This window comes from Engystomops pustulosus, chromosome 4 (assembly GCF_040894005.1).
Source record: "Engystomops pustulosus chromosome 4, aEngPut4.maternal, whole genome shotgun sequence".
NCBI classification, from domain to species: domain Eukaryota; kingdom Metazoa; phylum Chordata; class Amphibia; order Anura; family Leptodactylidae; genus Engystomops; species Engystomops pustulosus.
The window spans coordinates 151,807,951-151,819,922 of record NC_092414.1 but is presented as its reverse complement, the minus strand read 5'-3'; positions in this window follow the sequence as shown (position 1 = coordinate 151,819,922).

Sequence of the window (11,972 nt, the reverse complement as noted above, 5' to 3'; positions counted from 1 at the left end):
GCATGAAGGGGCGTGACAGGGGGAGACGCATCCGGTTGAAAGGAGGGCGCAGCCGACCGGAAGGGGGCCAGCACAGGGCGTTAATCCTCTTGATGTATTACGCCAAATGTACACCAGTGTATGATAAATGTCCCCCAGTGTATGGATGTATGTTTTGGCAAGCAAAATGTTTTTATTGTTACCATTTTGGAAAATGTACTACTTTTTTAGCCCTTTTCAAGTGTGACAACATAACATTTAGGGGGTTATTTATCTTTTTTTTATTTAGAAATTGCTTTTTTAATTTGTTTTGGATATTTGTACAAAAATGTGCGACTTTTTCACCCGAGATTATTTTTAATGTTGCACCTAATATATCTTTGAAATTCAGACTTAGTTGTATGAAAAAGTCTTGAGCAGATGTAAGCAAAAGAATTGTATAGATAGTTCAGGTGTCACGGGTGCTCCCGCGCTCCATGTCTCGGATCTCGGGCTCTCGTGTCCCTTTGTGTGCCCCCGCTCCCCCGGAATCACCTGTCTCGGATGCTGCTCCCCAACGGACTACTTATGCGCGTCTCTGCCTCCTAGGGCGCACATGCCGGCTGTCGAAAATTTAAAGGGCCAGGGCACCGCTGATTTGGTGCGCTGGCTGAACACCTCCACCGTATAATCCGCCACCTCCGTTCCTGCCTCACCGACTCTTTGTGTGCCAACACCATTGAGAAAGATTCCCTGCGACTATCCTGAGGATTTCCTGCATTCCTGTGTGTTCCTGCTCCTGTGTAACTCCTTATCAAACACCAGTGCCAGTAACAACTCATGCATGCATGTTCTGACTAAAGATAAATTACCCCCTAAGACTTTCCATTACAGAATTCATTATATTGTATAACCATTTTTTTTGACAGAATATATTCCTATTTAAGGTTACATAATTTGCTTTTCTTTAAAAAAAAAAAATATATATATATATATATACTGCAATTTTTTTAATTCATTTACTTTGATTGAGTTCCTATTGCACCCTGAATCATATGATGTAACAACTCCCATGAGTGGAGGGGCACTTAGCACGACTGGTAGTACCCATGTACCTTAGCAAGTTAGGGGAAGGGGCTACATACAAAATTGGGTCCGGAGGTTTGCTCTTAAGTTGAATTTGTATGTAAGTCGAAACTTTATATTTTATAATTGAAGTTGTAGACAATTTTTTTTCTTTTGTCCCAGTGACAATTGGAGTTAAAAAAATTTTGCTGTAATTGGACCAAGGATTATCAATAAAGCTTCATTACAGACACCTTACAGCTGATCATTGCAGTCTAAGACTATAGTAAAGCATCCAGGGAGCATCACCAGAGGTCACAGTGGGCAGAGGGGTCCGTCTGTAACTATGGATTGTCTGTAAGTCAGGTGTCCTTAAGTAGGGGACCGCCTGTATACATATATACAGGCGGTCCCCTACTTAAGAACACCCGACTTACAGACAACCCCCAGTTACAAACGGACCTCCGGATGTTGGTAATTTACTGTACTTTTGCCTTAGGCTAAAATAAACAGCTATAGTTAATATTTATTTTTAATCCTGGTTCTTATGAAAATCCAACATTTTTAAAATCAAATTGTCACAGAGACCAAAAAAAATTTGTTTGGGGTTACAATTATAAAATATACAGTACCGACTTACATACAAATTCAACTTAAGATCAAATCTACAGAACCTATCTTGTATGTAACCCAGGGACTGCCTATATATATAGGGGAGAGAGGGTGTTCAGAACAGGGCACAGGAGTAGATAGATAGATAGTTGAAATTTTATTTTATCTAAAAAGAGATTATTTTACCTCAAAAGGGAAATTCTTTTTTTCTTTAGTAATGCAAAAAAAAATTACAAGATATACTCTAAAGAATCCTCATAGACTGTAAGATCTTGTGCGCAGGGCCCTCACTCCTATTATTCTGTTTGACTACGTTTTTTTCTGTATTGTATTTTAATATATCTCCCATGATTTGCAAAGCACTAAGGAATACGATGGCGCTATATACAATAAATGAAGATTATTATTATTATATTATAAATTCGAAACATTCAGTTCCTCCTGCCCTTATTGAAGACCCCAGTACCCTGCCATCCACATAGAAGATTCCTGCCAGCAACTCGGGCAATCCGACGGATTCGGACAAACTGCAGGATTTAAAGGACACCTGTCATCAGGTCTGTGTCACTAGTCCTGTCACCTCTACCTGTTGGAGCAGCTCACAAGGATCCCATCCCAGCCTTTATCTAGTTATTTCATACATTATTCATTGTAAAATCATCTATTCTTTATCATGTAAATGAGGCTGGTCACATGGTCAGAGGCAGTGATGTCACCCCTGTTACCCCTCCCCTCTCCTCCCCCTGCTCATGTCTGTGTGTAATGTATAGTAAAGCATGGCTAGTGTGTGCTGCATCTGCTGACATGCTGCATCCTCCTAATATACAGGTGAGAGACACAGCCATCAGCTACACATGAATCTGACATGTTCTGCTGTAACATGGCTGCAGCCTGGAGCTGCTGTATCTCTCCTAAACACACACACATGCACACACAGGCTGCAGGGGGCGTGGCCACCAGCACCAGGAAGCACATCATTATACAGCCTCACATCATTATACAGGCTGTCAGTCATGCACTGGGGGTGTGGCTGTGCCTCCCACTCATGAATAGAGTGGACAGCTTGAATATGCTAATGCTTCATTGGACATTTCACAGGTCATTTGCATACAGCTTTAGGACCTCATTGCTTAGGTTTACAGGCATGTAGAGGGACAATGAAGGGATAGAGGCAATGCTCTCTAATAGCAGTTTATGAAAATATATTTACTTTAGGGGGGTTATTTTGCATGACGGGTTCGCTTTAACATTTAAATTGTGTCGCAAGCCTAGCACTTATATGCACCAGGAAGAAGAAGGTGAACTCCGGCGGACCTGATCGGGGAAGCGACACATGCAGGACCTGGGGCGCACGTTGGTAGGGAATCGCGGCAGGGTCAGGGAACGCACCTCGGGGATCGCGCAGGGACTGGTAACTAAACCTGTCCCATTATGCTTAAAAACATGGCACATGCAAATACTAAATATATTCTGTTGCCTGTGATACCTTTTGCAGGTTCAGATACATCTGCTTGGTTGCAACAGTCAGCTATCCAAGGAAATAATTTTAGTGCGTTGGCATCTCTGCCACATTGATGTTTACCCAACTGGCACAGAATGATTAATCATTTGGCAGGTAAATGAAAGCTATTTAGCAATAATCACGGTGCTGCGTGTTATAATGTTATAATACGATACACCAGTACTTGTATCCTCACTTGAACTTTGAAACTTTATTCGAGAAAGGAATGAAAGAGCATTTTGTATGTGTCCTTGTCTGCTTACACATAAAACATTATTCTGCTCAGAAGCGCCTTCTCTGAGCTCTCATATGGGAACAGCATGAATTGCACATTCAGGCTTTCTATATCATGGTGTGGCAGATCTATTTCACACATACGTAAATAAGAATCTATTCCGCTCTGCACACCCACAAATTTTAACTCTTTAAATATCAAGACATAAAAAAGGACTGAAATCTAAAAAGGCAATGTAAAGTACATCTGCTTATGCCAGCAGATCAGAATATAAACAATAAAGTAAACTACCCTATTTTAATATTTCATGGGTAGATTTACTTAGAATGGGATAATGTATGCATTACTACCACAGCTTAACCACTAAAGAAATGTAAAAAGTAAAAGCATAAAAACTTCAGAATAAACAACGTTCCCCTAGACAAGGCATGGCATGGAGTGGCATCCTGTTACAGCAGCTCCTGCTCACCTATGAGCTTATTCTTCTTATTCTTTCTTTTTTTTACTTCTGTTACTCTACTTAAGAGAGATTGAATTATGAACAGACTAAGGACTTAGATTTGGACCCTTGCAATACTTTTTATATTTTTTTCACATACAAATATACCAGTTTCTGGAGAGCCTGCATGGAGCTAGGGATCTATTCTCTACACTAGGGAATAACTGCTGGAGCTCAGTGACACATCAGGGCAGCATACTATCAGACCTGACATCCCCAAGAACGAAGGAAAATGATGATTTAGGGGCTGGGGCTCTTCGGAGAGCCAGGAGAAGACGTCATAGACCTCTTCTACCCTCCGTCATTATGGGCAATGTGAGATCTCTCGCAAATAAGATGGAAGAACTGGTGGCGCTGACCTGGTATCAACAGGAGTTTGGGGAGTGCAGCATTGTTGTCACGGGTGCTCCTGCGACCCATATCTTGTGCCCTGCCAGCACAGCGCCACTCACATGTCCCGTTCCTGTTACAGCTCCTGCGGCTTGCGTGCACCGGCTCGTGAAGATTTAAAGGGCTAGCGCAACGCTGATTATTGCTGGCCATTTCAAGGATGTAAAATCTGGCTTCTCCCAGCATTCCCTGACAGATGCCGTTGAGAAAGCTTGTGTCTCTATCTTGTGTCTGTGTTTGAATTTCCCGTTGTGACCCCGGTTCTGTACTTGACTTTGATCCTGTTCTGCCTGCCCTGACTTCCTGCTTTGTTCCTGACATTGATCCTGTGCTGCCTGTCTCGAATTCCTGCCTGTAACCGACCACAATTCTCCCTGTTGTCTTTGTACCTCGCCTAGACTTCCAGACAAAGTCGCACCTGTGGAACGACCTGGTGGAACCAAGCCGCAGCAACTCCAACCCACTTTGTGTCAGGCTCTGGTGAAAACCAGGTACCACTTAGATTCAGGTCCCAGGTGTCGGCTTACGAGATGGTGTGACTCTAGGCACATTACAATTAAGGAGCAAACTTGCTGTAAAGACATTGAACTGTTAGCTATTAGTAAGAGACCATTTTATCTGCCAAGGGAAATATGGCATGTCATTGTCATTGCTGCTTATGTGCCCCCCTCTGCGAATGCTGATACTGCTTGTGAGGTTCTGCAAAATACATTGAGCCGGCTGCAGACACTGCACCACCAGGCCCTCTTTCTGGTGTCTGGAGATTTTAACTACGTTTCTCCAACATCCACATTGTCAAATTTCACACAGCATGTGCAACATCCCCCACTGGGGCCTAGCCTTTTCTCGGGGCCTGGAGTCAGCCAGGGCCCACAGTACCTGAGTGGCTGGCGGTTGCGGCCTAGGCACGCTATTGTCACGGTGCTTGGTATGGGGAACCGGAGGGCTGTCCTACAGCCTGGCAGGTCTCCAGCAGGGTGGTGTTGGCAAGAAATGATGAGGGAGAGGCTGCTATAGCGGATCTCCCTGGGGCAACCCTTTGGTGTCTAGAGTATGGGTCTCTGTGTGGTGGACAGGGTGCCCGTGATGGTGACAGCTGTAGTAGCAGGGACCAGACAGAGGCAGACGTTGAACAAAAACAACTTACAGTTCTTTATTGGAACCGACAGGAACTGCAGCAACGTGCCTTAACAGAATGGTAGATTGCTGAGATGCAGTTGGAGGGAGCCACAGGATGTAGATCATCAGCCAGGATGCAAGGGCAGGCTGGGAGATAGTTGTGTCCTAGAAGGATGCTTCAGCTTGTCCTGGGTTGCTTCAGATATCACCCTTGAAGGTAGGATGATATCCCTTTCCTAACTAACTGTCTCACTACAGTCTTCAGGCAGGGAGCTGGCTCACCTGCTTTTGGTCTGGTGTGCTAGCTGCACTGACTCCTCAGAGTCTCTAATCTGAGAGAGTGAACTCTCTCCTCACACTGCACTCTCTTCTGAGAGAGAACTGACTCACTGGATTCATTCCAGTCTTCTTCTCCTTCTAGAAGTTTTCCTGAACAGGGATCTTGTTACTCCCCCTGGTCAGGTGGTGGCTACTCCTCCAATTACATCTCAGCTCACAGAAACAGAGTGTAACGCATGTGATTGGCTGACACATATGACATCACACAAAACAATTAACTCCTGCCTTACCAGGCAGGATCTACCACTGCAGAGTTCCCCTGTGTTATCTAAGGACTATGTATTGACATGCTGTGGGGCTAGTCAGACCCTATACAGGCTGCAAGTTACATGGTGGGACGTATTTGCAAACACAGCTCTGCCTTGCATCAGCGAGGGTGTTGCATATGTATGTATCCTGCAACAAAAGGTAAAATAAAACACTTGACCTGTTTTTTGCCAACATAAGGGAAGCATATAAGTCTGCCAGTCATCAGGCTAAAATGTGATTGTTACAAGAGCCCAGGTAAGAAGAGAACTGAAAAGACTGAAAGTGGACAAGGCTGTAGGTCCAGATGGTATCAGTGCAAGATTACTCAAGACCTGTGGTGATTAGCTTTGTGGTATCATTGCACATGAGCCTGAAGTTTGGAAGGGTACCACAACTGTGGAAAACATCTTGTGTTGTACCAGTTCCAAAAACACTCCACCAATCAGCTACAGACTGTTGGCATTAACATCCTATTTGATGAAGGCTCTCGAGAGGTTTGTTCTCGCACATCTCTGCCCTCTAGAGAGCTCATCTATGGACGCCTTACAGTTTGCTTATCGACAAGGCATTGGTGTAGATGATGCCATCATTCACCTTCTACATTAAACTCTTTCTCACCTGGAGAAACTGGTGATCACTGTGAGAATAATGTTCTTTGATTTCTCCAGTGCTTTCAATACTGGAGGGGACCACCACCTTTCTAGTTGGATCCTAGAATACCTCACAAACCGACCTCAGTATGTGAGAAACCTGGACTGTGTGCCCCTCAAGGTACAGTTCTGCCATCCTTCCTTTTCACATTGTACACAGCAGACTTCAGGTACAATTTAACTAGCTGCTACCTCCAGAAGTTCTCTGATGACTCTGCTTTTGAAGGCCTTATTACAAGTAAGATCGACAGGGAGTACAAAGAATTAATCCGGGAGTTTGTGGATTGGTGACAGCAAACCCACTTTAGGATTAATGCTGAGAAGACCAAGGAGATGGTGGTGGACTTCCGTGGGCACAGTCCTCCTTCGCAGTGAGTGGTCATCCAGGGGACGGACATTGAGGCAGTGAAGTCCTATAAGTACTTGGGTGTCCTCCTCAACAATAAGAGTGGGCAGAGAACATAAATGCACTTCACAGGAAGGGTCAGAGAAGTCTAAACATGCTGAGGAGGCTGAGGGCATTTGGAGTGCAGGGGGTACTTCTTAAGACCTTCTTCAAGTCTGTAGTGGCATCAGCCATCTTCTTTGGTCATCTGTTGGGGAAGCACCATCTCAGGGGAGGAGAGCAGCAAACTGGACAAACTGATTAAGAAAGCCAGCACTGTCTTGGAGGTCATCTTGACACAGTCCAGGTGGTAGCTGGTAGTGGGGAGGACACTGTGTAAGTTGAAATGTATTCTGAAGAATAGCTCCCATCTCATGCATGAAACAGTGATGGCATTGGGGAGCACCTTCAGTGACCAACTGCCTCACTCCAAGTGTGAAAGGGAGCATTATTGGAAGTCATTCCTCCCCACTGCAATCAGGCTGCTCAATAAACAAGGCCCAAACAGAAGTAAGCTGTGCTCAACACCTAACTAGTCCCTGCAGGTCCCATCCACAGACTGAATATCAAACTGCCAATCATTTTATCCCCTTTTTTTCTTTTTGTTCATTTATCCCTAACATTATTGTTCTGTCATTGTTTGTAATAAACTCTCTGTATTCTCTCTGCTGCTGTAATGCTGTGAATTTCCCTATTGTGGGACTAATAAACGATTATTTTCTCTTATCATATTTGCACATGGCTTATAATAGTGTGATCAGTGGGAGGCTCCATGTTACTATACCCTGAAAGTTTTCCAATGAAGTCCTAGGGAGGCATTTATCATGACTTGTACAGCAGTTTATTATGGCTTGTTATTCCCTATACCTCTTCCACAACAAGTGCTTGGGAAGGGGGCTTGAATTGTCCATGAATAGGCCTCGCTGGAAAGACCCCAATCTGTCGTATTTGTACCAGTGTTCTGGACCAGGCTATAGCAGAACTTTACGCCATTTGCGGACTCTTAGAATAGCAGGTGTGTCCACTTTGCACCCAATTATGGTTAAACCCCCAACCACGTTTTCTGCTGGGCTGAGGCCAAAGAACATGGGGGACTGGAAAACTTTTAAGCTTCAAAAAAGGCAAAGGCAATGGTCGCTAACTAGGAAGCTTGGACCTTTTGGTGCAGTTTACCCATTAAGAAGAAGTCAATTTTGAGATAGATAGCCTCTATATTGAAGCAAGCAGAAAATCAAGATGGATTATTTTTTAATACTAATTTTATACTGAAAATATCCATCTAAAATGTATAATGCCCATATATTAGTGAATCAGAAATAGTACCCAAAGTTAAACAATTATGCTTCCATTCACTAAAAGACATTTTGAAATGTTTCTGTTTAACACAACTGCGACCATATTGATTGTTGTCACCTTTGAAATAAAGTTTTACGACATCGCTCTCAGATTATTATTATGTCAGCATGATTTTTTATCATTGATTTTAATTTGTCTTAACACCAATGTCTGTCATAATTATTAACAGTCACTACAGCTCCACCTTTGACTTGTGAAAATATGGCTACCAAAACTAAATATAGAAATTTTAATATGTATACATGTGATTTACCAGTATCTTCTGTGTGGGAGTTCAAATATATTTATTGCAATATTTTGTTCTTAAATGTGCAAAGTAGGTTGTAGTAAGAAGTAGGCTGCAGGAAAGATTTAGTTTCTTTATTGACTTGACTCCACCCCAAGAGCAGAGGGTGGAGAGGAGCTCCGGGCACATAGCCTACTGTTCAAGTCTTTATGGGAATTGTAGTCTGAACTTATAAACAAGCACTGCAGAAAATAGTGTGTGTTGGGATCAGTGTCGGGTTCAAAGTCTTCTTTTTTAAAACTGATAATTCATAAACCCCTTTCATCACCATTTACAGGGGACTGGACATTTAACTGTAGGGGAAAGCTAGAAAAATAATTCCAAATGCTGTGAAATTAACGACAAAACACATTTGCACCATATTCTTATGGACTTCATTTTTATAGCCTTCACTGTGCTCAATTAAGGGGTTTATTGCTACCACTTTGGGGAATGTACAACCTATTGATCACTTTTTATTAGATTTTTTTATGTGATGCTAAATAGCAAAAAAGTGGTGATCCAAACATTTGGCTGTGTTTTCCGTTACAGGGTTCATAGTTTGGAATAACAGTTTTATATTCTTGTGTATTTTTATAATTTTATTGGGAATTTAGGGACGTGTCAATACCTAACATGTTTATGTTTGTTTGTTTGTTTATTTTTATATGTGATCTGGGGAAAGGAGGGGATTTTAACTCTTAGTTTTAATGTTTTTTTACTGTATCTCTAGGCCCCTTTATGAACTTATACCCTAGTGGGCCTCATCACTTAAAAGCGCTGTGTCAGTAAAATAGCCTGCCAATGTACAGTTACGTCACATGTCGTTAAGGTGTCAAAAGTTTAACCCTTACAGGACGCAGCCCTTTTTCGTTTTTGCGTTTCTGTTTTTTTACTCCCCTTCCTAAAGCAATACATTTTTATTTTTAGGTTTACAGAGTTGTATTAGGGCTTGTTATCTGCAGGACAAATTGTACTTTCTAGTGGCATCATTTAATATTCCATTAAAAAATCTGGAAAGCTGGGAAAAAAAATCAAAGTGCCGAGAAATTGACAAAAAAACACATTTGTGGCATGTTTTTGTGGGCTCTGTTTTTATTGGTTTTATTCTGTGTTCCAAAAGACACTTTGTCTTTATTCTTTGGGTCGGTACGATCACAGGGATATAAAATTTGTATAAGTTTTATTAGGTTTTAAAAAATTTTAAATCGTTTGTACATGAAAAATATTTTCCATGTTGCCAAATTCCAAGGCCAATAACTTTTTCACACTTTAGTGTACGGATCTGTGCAAGGTGTCATTTTTTTTGTATATGTGGTGGCAAATTACCTTATATACTCGTGCATAAGCCGAATTTTTCAGCACAAAAAATGTGCTGAAAAACTTCACCTCGGCTTCTACACCAGTCTATATAAACTTATATACTCGTCCCAATGCTCCATGTGGCTCCCCGATGTCCCCGCTGTCAGCGCGGTTCATCTTCTTTCTTCCCCGCGGCTCCTCTTCTTTGTTCTGTCTTCTTTAACTGCCGGCTTGGACGCGGCCATGTTATCTTCCGGGCCAGCCGGCGAATACTATAACGTAAGCAGCGGCTGCTTCATAGTATGCGCCTGATGGAAGAAAATGTGGCCGCTTCCATGCCGGCAGTTAAAGCAGACAGAAGAAAGAAAGGAGCCAAGCAGAAGAAAGAAGACAAGCCTAGCCCACATCAGGGAGCCAGGCCGACATTGGGGAGCCGTGCCGAGCATCGGAGGGTGAGTATATACGTTTATTTTTTTTAAGTGCTGGGGGGGAGCAGGCTTTATACCACTAGGGGCTGGTTGTATGCTACATGGGGGCAGGCTGGCTATATACTACTGGGGCAGGCGGCCTGTATATTTCTAGGGGCTGGTTGTATACTACATGGGGGCTGGCTGTATACTACATGAGGGCTGGATGTAAACTACTAGGGGCTGGCTGTATACTACAGGGGGCTGGCTGGCTGTATAGTACATGGGGGCAGGCTGGCTGTATACTTCTAGGGGCTGGCTGTATACTATTAGGTGCTGGCAGGCTGTATACTACTAGGGGCAGGCTGGCTGTATACTACTAGGGGCTGGCTGTATACTACTAGGGGTTGGCTGGCTGTATACTGCTAGGGGCTGGCTGACTGTATACTACATGGGGGCTGTCTGGCTGTATAATACTGGGGGCTGGCTGGCTGTATAGTACATGGGGCTGTCTGGCTGTATACTACATGGGGCTGACTGTCTGTATACTACATGGGAGCAGGCTGGCTATATACTACTGGGAGCTGGCTAGCTATATAATACAGGGGGCTTCCTGGCTAAAAACTGGGGGGGTAGGGCTGTGACCAATGCATTTCCCACCCTCGGCTTATACTCAATTCAGTAGTTTTTCCCAGTTTTTGGTGGTAAAATTAGGGGTCTTGACTTATACTCAGGACAGCTTATACTCGAGTATATACGGTAAGTTATATCAACTTGTGACCTATATGACTGTTTGATTGTTTTTTATTCAAATATTCATGAATGGAAAAGGGGTAAAAGCAACGCTTCGGACATTTGGGCGCTATTTTCTCATTGACTATAGGCTGCCATGGCAACCGATTGCCGCCCTCCAGTGACATCACGGGGGAGCGTCGATCGGCCATCCAAGATGGTGGCGCCCATGAAGTGGTAAGTTAGGTGCAGCAGTCAGGTTCAACTGCAGCACTTAACAGGTTAACTGCCACAATCGGTGCCAGTACCAACTGCGGCAGTAACAAGCGGGTGTCAGCTGTATTATACAGCCGTCACCCGCCTGTGAGCTTTCCCCATACACCCCCTGCAGCAGCATGATTCTATAGTACAGTGATGGCGAACCTTTTAGAGACCGAGTGCCCAAACTACAACTAAGACCAACTTATTTATCGCAAAGTGCCAACATAGAAATGTAATTCTCCCTGATTTACACTCCCTGCTCTGTCACAGTTTTATTCATCAGCACCCTGAGGACAACAATAAAGCAGAAAAAAGAAGAAATTTGGATGAACATTGTAGCTTCCCTTAGGGTCCCATAAACAGGAAGAATTGTCAGGGCCGGAGCAGGAGCTACAAAGATAATCCAGATCTGTCCGCACCTTCCCACTCCTCCAATAGTCACACTTAGCGCTGTCACTTTAAAATAGCTCTGTGCACAGCAAGTCCGGGGCTGTCTGGGACTGTAGGAACATACGTGGAGTCCTCTCTGGTGATGGCCTGGGTGCCCACAGAAAGGGCTCCGAGTGCCACCTCTGGCACCCATGCCATAGGTTCGCCACCACTGCTATAGTACATCTTGGTGCACGTAGGGGTTAAGCTAAAATAAA